Below are 17,556 nucleotides of genomic sequence, written 5' to 3' on the forward strand. Positions count from 1 at the left end.
GGTTAAATGCTTTAACTTTTATTCAGAATGCCCAGAGCCAAAAGATACACCCTACATCAATGCAAACCCATTAAGGAGAATTTCAAAGTAGTATACACATTTAGCTCAACTAGCTTCTGATACAGAAATGTTATGCTAGCCATTTCTTTTGCTATAAACCAGAACAAATTTGAGAGAGGGCCAAAAAAAATACAAAAACAAAAACGAACACAAAAAAACTTCACACTTTGCCTCAAAAAATGAAACTATAACTATTTTGGACTAAAATAAAAACTAGAGAACACAAGGTATGGAAATCTAAAAAGTGATTCTGGGACTTCCCTGGTGGCGCAGTGGTTAAGAATCCTCCTGCCAATGCAGGCGACACGGGTTCGAGCCCTGGTCCCAGAAGATCCCACATGCCGCAGAGCAACTAAGCCCGTGCACCACAACTACTGAGCCTGCGCTCTAGAACCCACGTGCCGCGACTACTGAAGCCCACGCGCCTAGAGCCCGTGCTCCGCAACGAGAGAAGCCACCGCAGTGAGAAGCCTGCGCACCGCAGCGAAGAGTAGCCCCTGCTCGCCGCAGCTAGAGAAAAGCCCGCGCACAGCAACGAAGACCCAACTCAGCACCCCCGGCAAAAAAAAAAAGTGATTCGTTTGTTACAGAAGAGGGATTTAAGTGAAAAATCATTTCCTATCGGGTACCATAAAACAGGAACGAAGAGGGGGAGGGGCAAGTCCTTTAAAGTCTTGGACATCAGAACAAAGGAACCAACTGAAAACACTCCGACTTGGAGTAGGTGAGAAGAGAAAGAGAGCCCCACCGAAATCCTGTTCCTGTTGGTTGCAGCAGCTGTCAGTGAATTGGAAAGGGCGGTGAGCAGGAATGAGCATCACTGTGCTCCAGTCTTGATTTGCTAATTTCAGAAGCATTTGTCTATCTTGTTCTACCTACATAACTAGTTAAAGAATAATCCTAGTTTCAGGAAAAGGCTAAGTTTTTTCACTGGCAGGTGACCAGAGAAAACACATTCTTCAACGCGCAGTATAATAAGGCAATAAAAACAAGACGGTACTCATCAAACATTTTTATCTGAAGTGCTCAAAACACATGCCAATGTTATACCCAGTTCCCACTTCCCCTTCACCATCTTCCCACAGCTGTGGGGGAAAAGCAAACCTTCTGTAGGAAGGATGTCTCCTCTGCCTATCGATGTAAGTCTGAATATAACTTTAGGAAAAGGACCTCCCAAAGAGGTTGTGGATGGGGACGTGTAGGATTCCTCAGGGTGCCAGATCCTCCAAGCCCTCGGTAAAGACTTTGCTCTACCACTTCAAAGGCAGTGCGGGTAAAGTCCCTCTTGGTAGCCACAGATGCTGCCAAGAAGAACAATTCTTCATTTGGGCCAGGTACCAAAGGGAGAATTCAGAAGGAAAAGTAAGAAGGCATTTTCCCATCCAGAGATAAGTAAGGAAACAGACCCAATGACTCACTAATCTCTTTTTCTAGAGGTGGTATTGTTATCCTGGTTTTATGCTCAATGAACAGTGGTGTGGAAAGTTAAGTGTTCAAGAAGTAATTCGCTCAAAGTTGCAAAGTAGGTCTGTAACAAAGAGCATTATAGGATCCAAGGGTCAACTTCAGTGATAGATGTAGGTTATCAGAAAGGCCCTTATAGGTTTGAGAATTAGAAGTTGGAATACTTTTTTCTTTTTTTTAATGGAGAACAGGAATGTGTAGGAAGACCTTAGGCCAACCATTTATCACGATACAGTGGTCCAACCCCATGGGGACAGAGATCAAAAGCAATTTTATAATGCAATTTTATAATGCAAGGTTTAAGTAATTAACAGGTAGTTCCATAGTTTTGCACAAAACACATAATTAGGTTACTATGGAACAGTGAAGGTCGTGAGTATGTCACAGATACTTGGTCTTAAAAGTTTGAGGAATATGGTTAAAATAAACATTCCGAGTAGTGGCTATTTCCTGGGCCTCTGGCACAGATGTCTGAAGTCCTGCTCTGGACAAGATGAAGAGACTTTCTCCCCAGAGTAGTATGCTGAGCACATAAGGTGTTCTTTGCTTCATTGGGATATCTAGAAGAAGCCAGTAGGGCTGCATTCAAGTACTAAATCTTGTGGACCAGATGACTTGAAATTTCAAATTTTTGATGGTTTGAAGTAGATGCCTTTTATAAAAAGAGTTTAAAAAGTCCTAATTCCTCTGTTTTTGAACTTTGGAACAATTTTAATAGTAATATTCCCCTTGTTTTTTTCTGCTGGGCCTTGATATTACAGAAAAATCTTAGAACAATGTAACTGAAAGATGCTTATTAATTTTTAGAGAAAATCAGATAAATATCACCAACTAATCAGTAACCATCTTGAATGAATAGATTTTATAATGAACACATAAGTCACAATAAAAATAATTAGGATAAAAGGAATCTACATGACTTCATGAAACCAAAGTTTATAAATATAATTTTCTATTGCTTGAGATAAATCCAATAAATCTGAATGCGACCTTGGCTTGTCATGTCAAGGCACCCAATTAATGTTTGCTTCCCCTCACTCATGCCTCCAGGCAAGAAAGCAATTAAACTTAGGTTAAAAATCAGTTATCTGTCCACTTTTATGAGGTACCTAGAAGAGGCAAATTCACAGAAAAAGAAAGTAGACTACAGGTTACTAGGGGCTGGGGGTGGGGTAGGGAGAAGCAGGGAGTTATTGGTTGATGGGCACAGAGTCTCAGTTTGGGATGATGAAAAAGTTCTGGAAATGGATAGTGGTGATGGTTGCACGATACTGTGAATGTACTTAATGGCACTGAATTGTACACTTATCAATGGTTAAAATGGTGAATTTATTATGTATATTTTACCACAATAAAAAATGATTTTTTTTTTTTTTTGCGGTACACGGGCCTCTCACTGTTGTGGCCTCTCCCCTTGGGGAGCACAGGCTCCAGACGCGCAGGCTCAGCGGCCATGGCTCACGGGCCCAGCCGCTCTGCAGCATGCGGGATCTTCCCGGACCGGGGCACGAACCCGTGTCCCCTGCATCGACAGGCAGACTCTCAACCACTGCGCCACCAGGGAAGCCCTGTTTTTGCTTTTTACAAATTTTTTTATTGTGGTAAAATACACATAACAAAAAATTCATCGTAACCATTTTTAAGCGTTCACTTCACTGATGTTAAGTACATTCACACTGTTACGCAAGGATCACCACCATCCGACTCCAGCACTCTTTTTATCTTGCAAAACTGAAACTCTATACCCATTAAACAATACCCTCCCATTCCCGCAGCCCCTGGCAACCACTATTCTACCTTCTGTCTTTATGGTTCTGATTACTCTAAGTACCTCACATAAGTGGAATCCCACAGTATTTGTGTTTTTGTGACTTGCTTATTTCACTCAGCATGGTGTCCTCAAGGTTCATCCATGTTGTAGCATGTGTCAGAATTTCCTTCCTTTTAAGGTAAGTGATATTCTATTATATGTATGTACCACTGTTTGCTTATCCATTGATCCACTGATAGTCATTTTGGTTACTTCCACGTTTTAGCTATTGTAAATAATGCTGCCATGGGCATGGGAGTACAAATATCTCTTTGAGACTCTGCTTTGGATATGTACACAGAGGTGGTAATTCTATTTTTAATTTTCTGAGGAACCACTATACTGTTTTCCATAGCAGCTGTTCCGTTGTACATTTGCACCAACAGTGCACAATGGTTCCAGTTCCAGTTTCTCCACATCCTTGCCAACACTTGTTCTTTTCTTTTCTTAATAGTAGCCCTCCTAATGGGTGTGAGGTAGTACCTCACTGTAGTTTTGATTTTCATTCCCTAATGACTAGTGATGTTGAGCATCTTTTCATTTCATTCATGGCTTATTGATCATTTGCATATCTTCTTTGGAGAAATGTCTATTGAGTCCTTTGCCAATTTTTAAATCAGGTTGTTTTTTTTTTTTATGTCCTTGTGTTTTAACGGTTGTCAGATTTATTTTACACAGAGGAAGATATGGTTTGAACTGCCAATACAGAAGTCATTTTTGAGAGATAGTATGCTGTTGTTTAACTAAGGTTAAACAGTCATTAAGAGCCCTCTCTGTACCAGGCTAGGCACTAGGATTAAAAAATTCAATAAGTTATGGTCTTTGTGCCCAAAGAACTTAAAGTCTAATAGAGAAGATAAAAACTGATTTCAAAACAATCTTGATAAAGTAGTGACAGGGAGGACAGGGTTTAGCCTCCTTGGTGGGTTGAGGTAGAGGGCTGCTGAGGGCAGGTGTTCTAGAGGAGGTGCTACCTGAGATGTGTACTGAAGCGGGAGTTTATCCAGGCGGAAAGATGGGGGTGGCAGGGCTACAGGCAGAGCCTCAACAAAGGCATCCCCATGGCAAGCAACATGTGAGATGAGAGGAACTACCAGTACTTGAATTCAGTATAATTGGAGAGTACCTTTTCAGGCAAGGAGTTGCTGGAAACAAGGCTGAAGAGAGAGGCAGAGATCAGGTCACAGAAAGTCTTGTGTGTTTCATTCTATAGATGGTGCGGGCACCTTTAAATGGTTTCAAGTAAAAGAAGAATAATAGCAGCACAGTCAGATTTTCTTCGTATATAGATAACTTGACTGTAAAGGGAGCAGAATTTCAAAGGTTCAAGCAAGAACCGGAGCAATGATAAGGGGAATCAAGAAGAAGGGTCGGGAATCAGGAACTGTTTTGAAGGGGAGAACAGTGGGACTTTTTAGCTGACTGAATGTGAGAGGAAAAGAGGAGTCTAGAATGATAGAGTATAATTTTGGGGAACCCACGAGGAGAGGCAGATTCAAGGGCGAAGGTGAGGAGTTCTGTTTCTGACATACTGAAAATTCGGTGACTGTCAGACATACCAGTAGTGATGTCTGAGGCTGATAGCACACTGCATGTGTGGGTCTGGTGCTCAGGGAGAGTTCAGGGCTAGAAAGTCATTTGCCTAAGGTAGTAGGAAAAGTCAAAGGAGACAAGACTGCTCAGTAACCATGTGTAGTGAGAAAAGTAATGAGCCAAGAATGGAACCCTGGGATATACCAACATTTAAGACGAATACAGGAGAGTAACTTTTTTTTTTTCTTGCCCACCTCCCCTCCCACTGCCGAGAGTAACTTTTTGAAAGACACTGAGGAGGACTGGTCAGAGAAGTAGGAAGAAAGAGGTAGTGGAAAGGGCATAACTTGGAAGCCAAACAGACTGTTTTGAATCTTTTCTCCACTACTTATTGTATGGCCTTGAACAAATTAGTTGTGAGCCTCTGTTTTCTTGTCTATAATATAGAGACAATACCATGCAGATTGTGATGAGGATTAAATGTGATACTGTAGGAATTATAACTTTAAAAAGTGCCTGTCACAATGCCTACCTCACTGTAGGCATTCAACAAATGTTATTTCCTTTTTTTGTTAGTCTGGCCCTTTTATGCTTCTTTCTCTGTAAGTAACAGGAAGTAGGGTATCCTTAGTTTTTATATTTTTTATATAGCTTTTAGGTTAACTAAAGGTCAAATTGGAGACAGCTTGACCTCTGTCCATCTACATTTACTCTAAACTGAAGCCACAAAGATGCAAGAAATTCAGGTTTGCAATGGTACTCTTAATGTTCCCGTAACTACTGCTAATCTACTATGTTATTTCTGTTTTTCCAGGACACTAGTCCTTGGGAGTTACTTTGCAAAGAACAGAATGGGTAAATAATAACATATTTGAAAAAGACTAGGAATTCTAACAATCGTTAGAGGTGACACCAGTTTCATCTTTGGCTCAAGGAAGATACAGGAGTTTTCTGTATAGCAGTTACTGAAAAGGTGCTGGAATGCTCCAAAGCATTAACATTAGAAAAGGAAAACTTCTACATGACTCAAAGATTAGTTTGATAGAGATTTTTTTCTACTGGAAGCTAAACACTCTGTCAGGCCTGCTTTTAATAATCTGTAAGCTTCAATGAAGCAAGTATCATTTAAAGCTTTGAAGGGAGAGAAAAAAGGGTGTTTCAAGTCCCGCAAACAATTTACTGCTCCAGTATTCCTAATAATCACATGAGTATTTTTCCTTTTGACTGGAGAGCAAAGGAAAACGGAAACCTGTGGAAACTGGAGTTGGACAAGAAACAAAGTTCATAGATGAAATCCTGTCTTAATACTGGCAAGTGAAACAAGACTCACCCCTTACATCCTTTGCAAAACTGACCCAGCTCAGTCCCTTTTTTTTCCCCTCAGTGATGTTTAAGTGTCACAAAAGGCTCTTCAGGCCAAATTAAACAATCATGGGAAAGTTCTTTCAGGAAAAAGATGCAATGATTGTTGCACTTTGTCTTGACTATGCCCTCGGTAGGCCATTTCCCGGTCAGGAATTTATTTCTCTAATTAGAGTGATGAGCTCAAAAGAAGCAATTTTAAATCAATCAGTAAAACAAAAATATCTCCAAATAACACAATAGTTTTATTTCTGTGATAATTACCTTCCTTTATTCCAAAATGAAACTGTGACTATCTCTATTTTTTACTGCACGGTTAAAAAAGATGACCTTCAAGAATCTATAAACTAGTTCCTGGGATACAGTAGGCACTCAATAAATACTTGTTGAATGAAAAATGAATAAATAGAGCAAAACAATCATCTTCTCCTTACAGCCTCTGTTATTCTTGTATTAACCTAAGGCTAATTTAGGTTCATGACAGTCACATCATCCTGTTGCCCAGTACTCAATTTAAGTCTCTTGTAGTCTTACTGTTAAGTTGCTTGTCATTATGCCTCTTTTTTTTTTTTGGGTGCGCCTTGCAGCTTGTGGGATCTTAGTCCCCCCCCTCACCAACCAGGGATCAAACCTGAGCCCCCTGCAGTGGAAGCACAGAGTCCTAACCACTGGACTGCCAGGGAATTCCCATGACTCTTGTTCTTTTCTTTCTTTCTTTTTTAAAATATTCATTTATTTGGTTGCACTAGGTCTTTTTTTTTTTTTTTTTTTTGGCCATACACGGGCCTCTCACTGTTGTGGCCTCTCCCGTTGCGGAGCACAGGCTCCGGACGCGCAGGCTCAGTGGCCATGGCTCACAGGCCCAGCCGCTCCGCGGCACGTGGGATCTTCCCAGACCGGGGCACGAACCCGTGTCCCCTGCATCGGCAGGCGGACTCTCAACCACTGCGCCACCAGGGAAGCCCAAATCAACATTTCTTAAGTGGAGCATAGGGTACCAGATATTATCTTGTTCAGCAACAGACCACAACAGAAACTGAAATAGAGATGTTTATTACGGACAGGTCCTGGAGGAAGCACAAAGCATACCTCAAGGGGCCACAGGGGGAGGTCAAGGCAGAGTGAAGACAGAGAGTGACAGGACCTGGGGCAACAAGGCTTTATTAGGGTCTGTGGGTGGAGAACTTTGGGGTTCCTGGGCTAAGGCCGGATTGGTCAATTCAAACCAAAAGAGTGGGCTTTTGGTAAACTCCCATGGGGGTCTTATCTAAGGGACAAGGTGAAAGCCCTGGGAGGCAGGGGAGACTGCTAGTGGTAAAGTCATATCAGGAACTTATATTTGTTTGTGACTTTGCAGGCTGTTATCTAAGGCATGCACTTGCTGAGGAAGCTGGTATCATTTTAAGGTCTCTGCAGGCCAAACAAAATGGATTGCAAGGCAGCAAAAGCATGGAGTAGCTTAGCTAAACTCTCAACACTCCTCAAACCTGACCTGAAATAATGCTTTTATAACTGAATTCAGAAAAGTAATATAATAATTGCAAAGTGTAGGAAAAATATAAGGACAAAGTGCGAAGGAAATAAACCGTGAAGCCAGTAATATGGGGTGTGTATTAGAATCTTATGGTTGCTTTAACAAATTACCACAAACTTGGTGGCTTGAAATTACTGAAATGTATTCTCCTATAGTTCTGGAGGCCGTAAGACCAAATTGAGTGTTAACAGGCTAACATCAAGGTGTCAGTGGCCCGATTCCTTCTGCAGATCCGGGGAGAATCTATTTCTTTGGCTTCGCAATCGACTAGAGGCTGTCCTCACTACTTGGCTTGTGGCCCCGCATCACATCACCTTCCCTTGTCCACTGCTTCCAGCTTTCACATTGCCTTCTTCCTCTTCTGTCACGAAAGTCTCCCACAGTTTGCCTCTTATAAGGATACCTGTGATTACATTTAGGTCTACCTGGATAATCCAGGAAAATCTCCCCCATCTCAAGATCCTTAACTTAATCATATCTGCAAAGTTCTTCTTGTCATATAAGATAACATTCACAGGTTCCAGGGATTAGGACCTGGGTATCTTTGGGTGCCATTATTCAGCCTACCACAGAGTGAGAGAAAATAAAGGGTCACATGAATAAGTAAGAAATAAAGGAGGCTGGGACTTACCTGGTGGTGCAGTGGTTAAGAATCCGCCTGCCAATGCAGGGGACACAGGTTCAAGCCCTGGTCCAGGAAGATCCCACATGCCGCGGAGCAACTAAGCCCGTGTGCCACAACTACTGAGCCTGCGTTCTACAGCCCGCGAACCACAACTACTGAGCCCGAGTGCTACAACTACTGAAGCCCGCGCGCCTAGAGCCCATGCACTGCAACAAGAGAAGCACTGCAATGAGAAGCCCGCGCACCACAATGAAGAGTAGCCCCCCCTCGCCACAACTAGAGAAAGCCCGCACGCAGCAACGAAGACCCAACGCAGCCAAAAATCAATACATAAATTAAAATTTATTAAAAAAAAAAAAGAAATAAAGGAGGGAATCTTCATTCATTCTTTGAAAATAAATTAGAAGGCACAATGTCATTCCTCCTCAGAAAGGATATTTCTCATCACCATAAAACACTTAGACTGAGCTGGGAAACCCGAATGGATGTATTCAGACCTTGGTTTGATTCTGTTGCACTAATTATTTAACCGCTATACCTCAATTTCCTCATCTTTAAAATGGAAATAATAATAATGCTTAAATGGTGGTTGAGAAGATTCAATATTATAATGCATGTAAAGATTTAACACAGTTCTTGACACATGGTGAGTGCTCATTAAATGATGGCTACTATTATAATTATTTTATTATTCACAGAACAGGCTGTGTGACCCTCATGAGGCTGAATCAGTACACAGTTTTTCCAGAGGCCTCTAGTGACCCCTTCTTCTATGTGCATTCTATATAAGTCAATAAGTAAAGCTTACTCAAGTGTCAAAACTTAAAAAAAATTTTTTAAACATATCTTATCTCTAACTGTATCACAGACTTCCTTGGCTTACTAAAAAGATGATAATAAACACAAGTAACCTTTTGTTTATCAACTCTGGTTCAACATTATGACTATTGCTTACTGCCCTGGCCATAATAGAAAGATACCCTCGATGAGCAAAAAGATTAATAAAGCCTTTACATGTCCCCTATATGGTTAATGACCTTAAAATACTGTTTGCTTGTTTTAAATATGGATTTTCTCTTGTTTGTCTTTAATATGGATTTTCTCTTCACTGGTTCTCTAGTGACTTTCTTTTTTGATAACATTTATCCCCACTGTCAGTGTGTGGCTAAGGCAACACTTTAGACCCTCCTCACTACTTTTTTATCTGCTGCTGCTGAACTGATCAGTACTTGAAGGTTATGCATTTATAAGTAAACGGATTCTCTGTCAAACTCTTGGGAGACTTTCTGCCTCTCCTACAAAGACACATATAAACTCTGTAAACACTGGCTCCTCAGGGGCCATTTTTACTTACTTTCAAATCAGTGACTAGGAAGTTTGATTGCTATGTTGGTGAGTTGCTAAGTAGCGTTCTACCACATCAGACATTAGCCTGAGGATCTGTCTAATGATTAATACAAATCAAAACACTAGTAAATGAACCAGTTTAGGGTGTGACAATATCTTCAATTTAATGATCTTACCTTACAAAAGTGGCCCAGTGAATTACTCTGTCCACCTGGGGTTCAAGAGATCTCATGCTTTTGTTTACAAAGAACTTTAGACAATCCTTGAGGCTGTATGGATACTATGTATCCGTATGTATATATAAACAGAGGAACTCTAGGTTACCCAGTGATTTAGCCATATTAATTCTTGTTTCTAAATTTTTACTGTCAACATCAACTCTCTGGCTTAACTGAGCCCTTTGTTGATACACTTTTTTGTTTGTTGGTTTAATTCCCCCCTAAATTACTCCTTGCCCTCAGGGAGGGTGTGTGAACTAGCAAGTCTTCTTATCTTTGCTGCAGACTGGGGCCTCTCAGTCTTTGCTGTGGCCCATTTCTAGATGGAAAGGAGAGCAGGACTCATACAAGTTGATGTACTACACAGTTAAAATTTTAAGACTTCTCATATTTGTTAAATATAAATATAGGTGTTTATATTTTATCTTAACAAAACCAAACAAAATCAATTTTTGGATTAACTGTCATTCAAACTATCCGTGTCACTGGTATTTGCAGGCTGACTCTACATTTTAAGTATGCCTACTAAGTGTTAAATTTTTTTTTATCACTTATGTTCTTAATGCAATATATGCAGTACAAAAATGGTTCATTCATTTTAGTTTACAAAACAGATATAATGAATATTGTGATATATGGTGCTTCCTTCTCTGTATTTTCCAGGAATCTAAAAAACCATGAGTTTTTCTTGTCCTGCGCACAACAGCTTTATAGTAAGGACCATGTGTATGAGGTGTATATTAGTAACAATATAAAAGCAACTGCCATTTATGGAGTACCTGCTGCGTGCTAAGCGCTATACAGAGTACTTTGTATAATGTGGTGGTTTTAAGGTCCACAAAATTCTATGATACTCCCCTCCCTTCCCCTTGAGTATGGGTTAAACTTACTGATTCACTTCTAAAGAACAGAATAAAATAAAAGTGACAGTATGTGACTTCACAGACTCGGTCATAAAAGGTACTGATGCTTCCTGTTTGCTCTCTCTCTGAGATCACTTTTTCTGGGGAAGCCACTACCATATCATGAGGAACTTACGATGAAGAACTGAGGCCTCCTGCCAACAGTGATATGAGTGAGTTTAGAAGCAGACCTCCCAGTCCTATTCAAGCCTTCAGGTGGCTGCAGCCCCGACCCAAATCTTGATTTCTACCTTATGAGGGACCTTGAGCCAGAACCATCTAAGTGAGCTGCTCCTGGATTCCTGACCCTCCGGACCTGTGTGACATACGTATTTATTGTTTTAAGCCTCCACGTTTTGGGGTAATTTATTATACACTGATAGATAACTAATACATATATATTTAACTAGTACACATATATTATCTTTTTTATTCCCTCAACCACCATGGAATAGGTGGTATTATCTTCATGCAAATTAGAAAGCAAAGGCTCAGGTGGTTAAATAATTTATTCAAGGTCATAAGCAAGTAATGGTAGACCCATGACACCAAGCCTATATTCTCTGTACTATATTATACTATGGCTTTTCAGGCCCTGTTTCTTTCAGGCAGCTTATTAGCTACCTCTCCCACCTTTGATTAACCTGCTATCAATGCTTTCATGCAAATAATGGATTAGAAAAAAAAGATAGGCTAAAGAATAGTCCAGAATCATACTTCTGGACTATTCCCTTCAGCATGACATGAACTCATTAATTAGCACATTTTGATACGACTGTTCAACCAGTTATATGTTGTTCAACCAGCCTGTATTCTTTCTGCTTCTTCACAAGGATATCATGGAGATGTTGTCAAGGTCTTGTTGAAACCCAATTAAACTATACAAATACAATAAATGTAGCTAAATATTAGAATAATTTTACGATAAGTATAGCTAAAACTAAGTACAGCTTTCTCCCAATCTGTCTGGTATTGCCTTCAAAAACAGAATAAGTTTGCATTAACTATTTCACTTGCTCCTCCTTCAGGATTATTGCCATTACCACCATTCATCTTTTATCACTCCCATCACAATCATCACTGATTTTGATAAATAAGTGCTTTACACACATTATTTGATTTACAACTCAGGACTACCCTATGAAGTAGGTTCTCTTATTATTTGTTTTACCAATAAGGAAATTTGGCTTATAGAGATAAATAATTTGCCTAATGTCATTTTACTAAGAAGTGAAACCTGGGGTTGAAATCGGGCCTTCTTTACCCACCAAGCCTGGGCTCTTTTTCTTTTCCTTTTCTTCTCTACTCTACTCATCTCTTCTCTCCACCCCTTCCTCCTTCCCTCATCCCCTCCCACCCCCTTCTTTTTCAATAAACTCTGATAGGCTTACAGTGACTACAACTTCCTTTTCTACATACCTACAATTTATTTATTTTTTTAATTCTTTTTAGAAATAGTTGAAGAATATCACCCAAGATGGATGGCAAGGTCATCAGCCTTCAATCTGCTGAAATGACCTTCTGACTCCAATCTTCTGGAACTTCTCCTCTCCACCTGCCATGCCACCCTCCCTCTGCCCATCCCCCCACCCCCTCCACACAACATGCACACTTTCTGCTTTCTCAAAGACTGCCAGCAGTGGTTCAGCCAGTTGATCGACTGGGCCTTAGCACCTCAGAATGTAAATTAGGCCCAGAAACTTGAGCTCATTAAAAGCAGTTACGTGATCTCTTATAATCTCAGCTATATTTGATTTCATTCTCTGGAACCAGTGTTTATTTTATCTTTTCCAGTCCAAAGAGCATCCTCTTTGACTGAGAAGACTAAATCAAAATAAGAGGTTTTGCTTTCTCACTTTCATTCATTAATATTATACCACCCACCTAGTCTTCATTGTTCTTTTTTGCTCTGATGCAATTTTTTAAAAGGAAGACTTTTTATATTGTCTTCAGTATTTTGTCACAATTCTCAGTGTTCCTAGTCTCTTATTTTCCCTTTAATTTAATACAATATAAATACAAACATTCATTTGTATATGTAGTTGATCTTTGAACAATGCAGGGCTTAGGGGAACCAGCCCCCCACGCAGTTGAAAATCTGCCTATAACTTCTGACTCCCCCAAAACTTAACTACTAATAGCCTACTATTGACCTGAAGCCTTACTGATAACATAAACAGTCAATTAACACATATTTTGTATGTTATATTATTATATACTGTATTCTCACAATAAAGTAAGCTAGAGAAAAGAAAACATTATTGGGCTTACCTGGTAGTGCAGTGGTTAAGAATCTGCCTGCCAATGCAGGGGACACAGGTTCGAGCCCTGGTCCGGGAAAATCCCATGTGCCACGGAGCAACTAAGCCCACGCACCACAACTACTGAGCCCGTGTGCCACAACTACTGAAGCCCACGCTCCTAGAGCCCATGCTCTACAATGAGAGAAGCCACCCCAATGAGAAGCCCGCGCACTGCAATAAAGAGTAGCCCTTGCTCGCTGCAACTAGAGAAAGCCCTCGTGCAGCAATGAAGACCCAATGCAGCCAAAAATAACATAAAATAAAATAAAAAAATTAAATAAAATTTAAAACTTTGAAAAAAATAACGCTATTTAAAATAGTAGCACAAAACATGAAATATATAGATAAATTTAATAAAATGTGTAAGATCTGTATATTAAACACTATAAAGTATTGCTGAGAGACATTAAAGAAGACCTAAGAAAAAATTTACTGTGTTCATGGATTGGAAGAGTCAATATTGCAAAGATAACAATTCTCCCCAAATTGATCTACAGATTCTTCATATCTCAATCAAATTCTTTTTTTTTGTAGTGAATTAATAACTTTATTTTAGGTAGAATTAATTCTTTACAGTTTTGAATCTGAACCTGGAACACAATACAGTATGCCTCTTCTTTCATTCAGATCTCCTAATACTTCCTTCCTTAGGTTATTTCTAGAGAAAAATCCCCAAACAAAATCTGACCAAACCGAAATTGAAAAAAAAAATATCAATCGTAATATCACAATAAGCCACAGCCGAAAATCAACCACAAACTTAGAAATGCTTTTCAATGGATATGTCAATCAAATTCTTGTTAGGCTTTCTTTTGTGTGTAGAAATTGACATTTATTCTAAAAGTTATATGGAAATTCAAGGGACCTCTAATGACCAAAACAATCGTGAAAATGCAAAAGTTGAAGGGCATACACTACCTTTCTATAAAGGTAAAGTAATCAAGACTAACATTCAACAAATAGATCAATGGAACAAAACAGAGAATCCAGAAATACACCCACACTTATGTAATCAACTGATTTCTTTTACAAAGGAACCAAAACAATTAAGTGGGAAAGGTGAAGTCTTTCAAAGAGTGGTGCTGGAACAAACAGCTAGCTATCCATATGGAAAAAAACAAAACAAAACCCTGACCTCAACTTCAAACCACACACAAAAATTAGTTCAAGATGGATTATATACCTAAGCATAAAAGCTAAATTTCTAATGCTTTTAGAAGAAAATGTAGAGTAATACTGTTACAAACTTAGTGTAGGCAAAGATTTTTTTAGAGCAGACCCAGAAGCCTAACCATAAAAGAAAAAATCGATTTTTAAAACTTCTGCTCAATAAAAGACTCCACTAAGGAAATAAATAAACAAGCCAAAGAACGGGAGAGAGATCTGCAATACACATATCTCACTTGCATCCAGAGTATATAAAGAACTGCTGCTCAATGATTAAAATAAACAACCCACTAAAAATTGGGCAAGGGACTTCCCTGGTGGTCCAGTGGTTAGGACTTCACTTTACAATGCAGGGGATACGGGTTCGATCCCTGGTCGGGGAGCTAAGGTCCCACATGCCTCGTGGCCAAAAACCCAAAACATAAAACAGAAGTAATATTGTAATAAATTCAATAAAGACTTTAAAAATTGTCCACATCAAAAAATAATTTTTAAAAAATTTTAAAAAATTAAAAATGGGCAAAAGATCTGAAGAGGCATTTCACAGAGGAAATGGTCAATAAGCAGTAAAAAAGTGTTCAACATCATTAGTCATCAGGAAAATTCAAATTAAAACCACAAGATACTAGAAAGGTTACTTTATATCCATTAGAAAAGCTAAACTTAAAAAGACTATGCTTGCTGCAGAAGCACATGTATAAAAATTGGCACAACACAGAGATTAGCATGGCCCCTGTGCAAGGATGACATACAAATTTGTGAAGCAGTCCATATTTTAAAAAATAACATTATTGTGGTAATTATTTCACAACATACACATATATCAAATCATCACATAGTACACCTTAAACCTACACAATGTTATATGTCAATTATATCTCAAAGTTGGAGGAAAAAAGAAGATTGGCAACACCAAATGTTAGCAAGGATGTGTAACAACTGGAATTTTCAGATATTGCTGATAGAAGTGTAAAACAGTACAACCAATTTGGAAAACAATTTGTAAGCAATTTCACCCTTAGATATTTACCCAAGAGAAATAAAAACATATATCCACAAAACTCAGCCTCCTTTTTTGTTTTTTAAATTTATTTATTTAATTTACTTATTTTTGGCTGTGTTGGGTCTTCCTTGCTGCTCGCGGGCTTTCTCTAGTTGCAGCGAGCGGGGGCTACTCTTTGTTGTGGTGCAAGGGCTTATTATGGTGGCTTCTCTTGTTGCAGAGCTCAGGCTCCAGGTGTGCGGGCTTCAGTAGTTGTGGCGGGTGAGCTCAGTAGTTGTGGCTCATGGGCTCAGAGCACAGGCTCAGTGGTTGTGGCACACGGGCTTAGTTGCTCCGCGGTATGTGGGATCTTCCCGGACCAGGGCTTGAACCTGTGTCCCCTGTATTGGCAGGCGGATTCTTAACCACTGTGCCACCAGGGAAGCCCCAGCCTCCTTTCATGATTAAAAACTCTGAACAATTTGGATACAGAAGGAATGCACTTCAACAAAATAAAGGCTGTATATGACAAGTTCACTGTTAACAAGATATTCAGTGGTGAAAGGGTGAAAGCTCTCCCTCTACGATCAGGAACAAGACAAGGGTGCCGATTCTCACCACCTCTATTAAACATAGTACTGGAAGTTTTAGCCACAGCAATTAGCCAAGAAAAAGAAATAAAAAGCATCAAAATCAGAAAGGAAGAAGTAAAACTGTCTCTGTTTGCACATGATATGATCTTACATATAGAAAATCCTAAAAACTACAATCCAATCCAAAAAACTGTTAGAACTAATAACTTAATCCAGTAAGGTTGCAGGACACAAAATCAACATACAAAAATCAGTTGCATTTTTATACACTAACAACAAACTCTGAAAAAGAAATAAAGAAAATAATCCCATTCACAATAGCATCAAAAACAGTAAAATACTTAGGAATAAACTTATTCAAGAAGGTGAAAGATCTGTACATTGAAAATTGCAAGACTTTGATGAAAGAAATTGAAGACACAAACAAAGGCAAAGATATGTGTTCACCAACTGCAAGAATCAATAATGTTAAAATGCTCATACTACCCAAAGCCAACATAGATTCAATGTAATCCCTTTAAAAATTCAAATGGCATTTTTCACAGAAATAGAAAAAAAAAGGATCTTAAAATTCATATGAAACCACAATAGACCCTGAAGAGCTAAGGCAATCCTGAAAAGAAAGAACAAAGCAGGAGGCATCACACATTCTGATTTCAAACTATATTACAAAGCTAAAGTGATCAAAACAGTATGGTACTGGCATAAAAACAGACAGAGCAACAGTACAAACTCGAGAGCCCAGAAAAAACCCCATACATATATGATCAACTAATATTTGACAAGATAGCCAAGAAAGAATAGTCTCTTCAATAAATGATTCTGGGAAAACTGGATACTCACATGCAAAATAATGAAATTGGACCTCTATCTTACACCATGCACAAAAATAACTTGAAATGGGTTAAAGATTAATGTAAGACTGAAATTATAAAACTCCTAAAAGAAAGCATAAGGGAAAAGCTCTTTGACACTGGTCTTGGCAACAAGTTTTTGGATATATGACACCAAAATCACAAGCAACAAAAGCAAAAAATAGACTACATCAAACTAAAAAGCTTCTCCACAGCAAAAGAAAGAATTAATAAAATGAAAATGCAACCTACAGAATGGGAGAAAATATTTGCAAATCATGTATCTGATAAAGAGTTAATATTCAATATATATGGTGAACTCATACAACTCAATAGCAGAAACCCAAATAATCCAATTAAAAAACGGGCAAAGGACCTAGATAGACATTTTTCCAAAGAAGACACACAGATGGCCAACAGACAGATGAAAAGATGTGCAACATCACTAATCATTTGAGAAATGCAAGTAAAAACCACAATGAGATGTCACCTCACACCTGTCAGAATGGCTATCATCAAAAAGACAACAAAAATGTGGAGAAAGGGAAACCTTGTGCACTATTGGTGGTTTTGTATATTGGTGCAGCCACTATGGAAAACAGTATGGAGGTTCCTCAAAAAAAAAAAAAAAAAAATAGAACTACCACATGATTCATCAATTTCACTTCTGGGTATTTACCCAAAGAAAACAAAAACACTATTTCAAAAACATATATGCACACCAATGTTCACTGCAGCATTATTTACAATATCCAAGATATGGAAGCAACCTAAGTGTCTATTGATAGATGAATGGATAAAG

General features: G+C 38.9%; 1 protein-coding gene and 1 pseudogene across 2 annotated transcripts in view; one reads left to right on the forward strand and one right to left on the reverse strand.

The window, feature by feature from the left end:
• Positions 1-17,556, reverse strand: part of CSTPP1 (centriolar satellite-associated tubulin polyglutamylase complex regulator 1) — a 186,963-nt gene that overhangs the window by 48,616 nt on the left and 120,791 nt on the right. The gene's annotated exons all lie outside the window — the stretch shown is intronic.
• LOC137231400 (U6 spliceosomal RNA) lies at positions 15,004-15,103 on the forward strand (annotated as a pseudogene).

This window comes from Pseudorca crassidens, chromosome 9 (assembly GCF_039906515.1).
Source record: "Pseudorca crassidens isolate mPseCra1 chromosome 9, mPseCra1.hap1, whole genome shotgun sequence".
NCBI classification, from domain to species: domain Eukaryota; kingdom Metazoa; phylum Chordata; class Mammalia; order Artiodactyla; family Delphinidae; genus Pseudorca; species Pseudorca crassidens.